The following is a 6,371-nucleotide window of genomic DNA, read 5'->3' on the forward strand; positions in this document are numbered from 1 at the left end:
ATCACTAGATTCTGCAATGTATCTGGAAGACTGGAACATTGCAAATGTCATTAAATCTTTAAGAAGGGAGGGAGGAGAAGAAAGGCAATCATGGGCCAGTTAGCCTGATTTTAGTGGTTGGGAAGTTGTTGGAGTTCGTTATTAAAATGACGTTTCTGTGTGCTTGGAGGCACATGATAATATAGACCTAAGCCAGCATGGTTTCCTTAAGGGGAACTCTTGCATGACAAATCTGTTGGAATTCTTTGAGGAAATAACAAGCAGGATAGACAAAGGAGAGTCAGTGGAGGTTGTTTTCTGGGATATTCAGAAGGCCTCTGACAAGGTGTTGAGCATGAGTCTTAAGAGCCCATGGTATTACAGGAAAGATACTAGCATGGGTAGAAGATTGGCTGACTGACAGGAGGCAAAGAGTAAAAATAAAGGGGGCTTATTCTGGTTGGCAGCCAGTGACTAGTGCTGTTCTGCAGAGGTCAGTGTTGGGACCACTTCTTTTCATGTTATATGTCAATGATTTGAATGGCAGAATTTATGGCTTTGTGGCCAAGTTTGAGGATGATACAAAGACAGGTGGAGGGGCAGGTGGTGTTGAGTGAGCAGGGAATGTGCAGAAGGACTTAGACAGATTGGAAGAATGGGCAAAGAAGTGGCAGATGGAACATAGTGTAGGGAAGTGTATGGCCATGCACTTTGGCAAAGACTATTTTCTAAATGGGGAGAACATTCAAATATCAGAGGTACAAAGGAAATTGGGATTCTTTGTACAGGATTCCCTAAAGGTTAACTTGCAAGTTGTGTCTGTGGTAAGGTAGGCAAATGAAATTTTAACATATAGGACTTGAATATAAAATCAAGGATGTCATGCTGAGGCTTTATGAGGCATTGGTCAGACTGCACTCAGAGCATTGTGAGTTGTTTTGGGCCCCCAATAAAAAAGAAAAGACGTGTGGGCATTGGAGAGTATCCAGAGGAGGTTCACAAGAATGATTCCAGGAACAGAAGGTTAACGTATGAGGACCATTTGATGGCTCTGTGCCTGTACTCACTGGAGTTTAGAAGAATGAAACCTATTAAATATTGAAATACCTAGATAGGGTGGATGTGGACAGGATGTCCCCTATAGTGGGGGAGTCTAGGACCAGAGGGCACAGCCTTAAAATAGAAGGACATCCATTTAGAACAGAGATGAGAAGGAATTTCGTTAGCCATGGGGTGGTGAATCTGTGAAATTCATTGTCGCAGACAGCTACGGAGGACAAGTCATTGAGTATATTAAAGGGGAGATTGATAGGTTCTTGATTAGGGTGTCAAAGATTACAGGGAGATAGAATGAGATTGGGGTTGAGAGGGATAATAAATCAGCCATGACAGAATAGCGGAGCAGACTCAACGGGCTGAATGGCCTACTTCTGCTCTTATGTCTTATGGACATACAAGTCTTTGTAAGCTGTGGGCATGCTATGTTGGCGCTGGAAGCATACAAGCAGCCCCCAGAACATCTTTGGACTGTGTTGATTGTTGATGCAAATGATGCACTTCTCCATATGTTTCAATATTTCAATGTACAAATAAAACTAATCAAATCTAATCTATTCTCTACCTTCAAACTCTTTTCCAATTTATAGATCTCCAGCTCCAGCACCTCCATGGCCTATTATGACCCACCTGACTGAACAAGGATGTGGCTTGAAAACTGCATTCTTGTTCTCTCTCTTTCTCTAGCTATCAATTATCTGCACCTTGCTCATGCTCTTCATGCTCCTCTGCTTAACTCACTTGGATTTTCAGTATAAATGTCGTTTATTCACATAGAGAGTGATCTTGCTGCACTTCTCGTGACGTTGTGAGCAAAGGAACTCCAAGGAAATGCTTAATCCTGTTGTGTTGTTCAGTGCCTCCAGAATGTTCCAGAAATCTCCTGACATCATCACCAGCACAGTTGGCATACTTGTTCTCAAATTGCATCCATCCATCTCAGCTGGATTATTTCTTTTGCATTACTATAGACCCTCTCACTGGTTGTCCTGATCTCCAGTTTCACCTTTGGATGTTCACATGTTTAATGACAATTTGCTCATCTGTGGTGCCTTAGTTTCGAAATTGTGATACTACTTACTCACTATCAAAAGAAACGTTTTCACATTTCTCCACCATTATAAGGTCTTGGTGGCGGGATGGAGATACATCTCTACCAAAGGAGATGTAACGTGCTCCTTCCCTCCGCTAGCCTGCAGGTAACCTTTAGGCAAGGTGTGTTACTTGCTTGGTCCCTGGATCAGGGCCAAGTGAAGAACATAGGAACATAAGAAATAGGAGCAGGAGAAGGCCATCTGGCCCGTTGAACCTGCTCCGCCATTCAATAAGATCATGACTGATCTGGCCATGGACTCATCTCCACCTACCTGCCTTTTCCCCATAACCCTTAATCCCCCTACTGTGCAAAAATCTATCCAACTTTGTCTTAAATATATTTACTGAGGTTGCCTCCACTGCTTCATTGGGCAGAGAATTCCACAGATTCAACACTCTCTGGGAAAAGCATTTCCTCCTCATCTCCGTCCTAAATATACTCCCCCGAATCTTGAGGCTACGTCCCCAAGTTCTAGTCTCACCTACCAGTGGAAACAAATTTTTCTTGCCTCCATCTTATGTATCCCTTTCATAATTTTACATGTTTCTATAAGATCTCCTCTCTCTTCTGAATTCCAGCAAGTACAGTCCCAGGAGACTCAATCTCTCCTCATAGTCTAATCCCCGATCTCTGGAATCAATTTGGTGAACTTCCTCTGCACCGCTTCCAAAGCCAGTATATCCTTCCTCAAGTAAGGAGACCAGAACTGCATGCAGCAGTCCAGGTGCAGCCTCACCAGAGCCCTATAGAGTTGCAGCATAAGCTCCCTGCTCTCAAATTCAACCCCTCTAGCAATGAAGGCCAACATTCCATGTGCCTTCTTGACAGCCTGCTGCACCTGCAAACCAACCTTTTGTGATTCATGCACAAGCACTCCCAAGTCCCTCTGCACAGCAACATGCTGCAGATTTTTACCATTTAATAATAGTCTGCTCTTTCATTTTTCCTTCCAAAGTGGAGGAGCTCACATTTATCAACATTGTACTCCATCGACCAGACCCTCGCCACTCGGTTAACCTATCTATATCTCTCCACAAACCCTCTATATCTTCTGCACAATTTGCTTTTCCACTCAATTAAGTACCATCAGCAAATTTAGATACACTACACTCGATCCCTTTTCCAGATCGTTAATGTATATCGTGAACAATTGCAGACCCAGCTCAGACCCCTGTGGCACACCACTCACCACTGATTGCCAACCAGTGTATCCCAACTCTCTGATTTCTATTAATTGACCAATCCTCTACCCATGCTAAGCCATGGGAGAAAATGGTGGATGGTTATATGAGCAGCTGTGGCAGATCACAAGTCCTGGTTATGCAACCAATGATGCCAGGCAGACAATCTCAGAAGAGCATTGATAATGGCTGGGGTCACCTGCCTTGTAAAGACACTGCCCAGAAGAAGGCAATTCTGTGGAAAAAATTGCCAACAACAATCATGGTTGTGGAAAGACCATGATTGCCTATGTCATATGACATGGCACATAAAATCAAAGAAATGATGTCTTACCTTTGCTTTTCAAGGCAAAAAAAATCTATTAATCACATCACTTTCTTAATCTTGAGTAATTTTTCATTTGTAAATACACTCAGTGTCTACTTTATCAGGTACGCCTGTGTACTTGTCATTAATGCAAATATCTAATCAGGCAATCATGTGGTAGCAACTCAATGCATAAAAGCACGCAGACATGGTCAAGAGGTTCAGTCATCGTTCAGACCAAACATCAGAATGGGGGAGAAATGTGATCAAAATGACTAACTGTGGAATGATTGTTGGTGCCAGATGGAGTGGTTTGAGTATCTCAGTAATAGCAAATCTGTTGGGTTTTCACACTCTCTAGAGTTTGCAGAGAATGGGACAAGAAACAAAATAACATCCAGTGAGCAGTAGTTCTATGAGCAAAAATGCTTTGTTAATGAGAGAGGTCAGAGGAGAATTGCCAGACTGGTTCAAGCTGACAGGAAAGCGATAGTAACTCAAATAAGCACGTGTTACAACAGTGGTATGCAGAGAAGCATCTCTGAATGCACATTACATCAAACCTTGAAATGGATGGGCTGCAGCAGCAAACCATGAACATACAGTGACTGTATATATATCCTGATACGTTTTAAAGCTAAGAATTTAATTTTATTTCTCTCCTAAGTTTCTTTAGTTTAATTCTTCTCATTTCTTTGCTTCATTATGTTATCTCAAGTATTCCATTTAATTTGGTACTTAACTATAATTATTGGTCAACAAGGAGGCATAGTGGTTATACAGGACCTAACCTTCCATACTGCTGTATCATGACTCATCACCAGAACATCTGAAATCAAATCAGAAAGTGCCGGAAACACACAACCAGTCAGCAGCATCTGCACAGAGAGAGAGAGAGAGAGAGAGAGAGAGAATTAACATTTCATGTCCGACACTGTTCATTGAGGACTCTTCATCCTTGACCTAAAATGATAACTCTGTTCCTCTTCCTTTATTTGCTGCCAGACTTGCAGAGAATTACCAACATTTTCAGACTTAATTTCTGCTTTCCAACATCTGCAGCATATTGACTTTCAATATCTGAGCCTCCATTTTGTTTCTAAAGGTGTACAACATAGGGTTGCCTCCAAGTTCTAGATTTCCGATGGTCTGATATCTCAATAAAAATCACCATTCATCTTTAAAGCTTTGGATTAATTTCAGAAACTGTATTTCTGATCTCTGGAAATTATGCTGTTTTACACTCTTTTTTTCTATATTATAATGATAACTTCACATCAAAATGACATTGTCTTCAAACTGTCCCGAGTGAAAGGAGATACAAACTCTACCTTCTTTTACCACAGTTAATCTTTTATTAAGCATTGGAATCACTTGTGGCTGATTACAATATCAAAGCCATGTATAAAAATCATACAGGGGCTTGATATTTTTTAATTAAAAATCAGTTCACAGATGTATTCGTTCTTTCTCAACATATTTGCAATTAATCCTTTTAGAACATGAACTCCTGAGTATCTGCCAGGAAAATTTTACACAGACAGATCCTTTTACTTTAAAAGATGTAAGAAATGTTTATTTTCTCCCTTTGAAGTTAAAGTTTCCTCTGCTGTTCTATCTTTATTGTGGTATGATTCAAAATATTTTTCTGAATGAAAATGAACTAAAAAATTACAGTTTGACTTGCAGCACAGTACTGTAGCAGCGCAATCAGAATTGGATTCCCGCTGCAGTCCATTCTCCTCCATGATCGCATGGATTTCCTCTGGTGCTCCAATTTCCTCCCACATTGCAAAGACCTATGTTAGGGTGTGGTTTAGATAGAGAGATACTTTATTGATCCCAAAGAAAATTTACAGTGTCACAGAAGCATTACAAGTGCACAGATGTACAAATATTTGAAAAGAAGTGAGAAAGAATAAAAATAAGTTACCTTAAAAATACGATGTGCAAGATTTACAAATCAAATATTTCAAGATCACCTCTCCAGCTGTAGGTTGACTCATTATAGAGCCTGACGGCTGAGGGTAAGAATGTCCTCATATAGCGCTCTTTGGAGCAACACAGTGTCTTGGTCTATTAGTTCAGTCAAGGTGGCATGTAGGGTGTGAGAAATATTGTCCAGAATTGCCAGGATTTTCCAAAGGGTCCTTTGTTTTACCACAACCTCCAGTATGTCAGTTTGATTCCTGAACAGAGCTAGCCTTTTTAATCAGTTTATTGAGCCTGTTGGCATCACCCGTGTTGATGCCATTGCCCCAGCACACCACCACATAGAAGATTGTGCTGGTGACAATCGGCTGGTAGAACATGTGAAGGTGAGGCCTGCCTACTCCAAAGGACTTCAGTCTCCTCAGGAAGTAGAAGCAACTCTGGCCAGTCTTGTATGAAGCATCGGTGTTGGTGCTCCACTCCTGCTCCACTCAAGTCTGTTGTCTGGTGCACCCCAGGTACACATTGGTCCTCACCACATCTACGTACTCACCATAAATAGTAACAGGAAGCAATGCCGGCTTGGTTTTCCTGAAATCCATCACCATCTCCTTTGTCTTACTGATGTTGAGCTGCAGATGATTCAGCTTGCACTGTTTGACAAAGTCCTCCACCAGGGTCCTGTACTCATCATCCTTTATACACCCAACTATTGCTGAGTCATCAGAGAATTTCTGTAGATGACATGACTCAGTGTTCTATCTAAAGTTCGAGGTATACAGGGTAAACAGGACGGGAGCCAGCACAGTCCCCTGTGGGG

Source organism: Mobula hypostoma, chromosome 3 (assembly GCF_963921235.1).
Source record: "Mobula hypostoma chromosome 3, sMobHyp1.1, whole genome shotgun sequence".
In the NCBI taxonomy this organism is placed as follows: Eukaryota; Metazoa; Chordata; class Chondrichthyes; order Myliobatiformes; family Myliobatidae; genus Mobula; species Mobula hypostoma.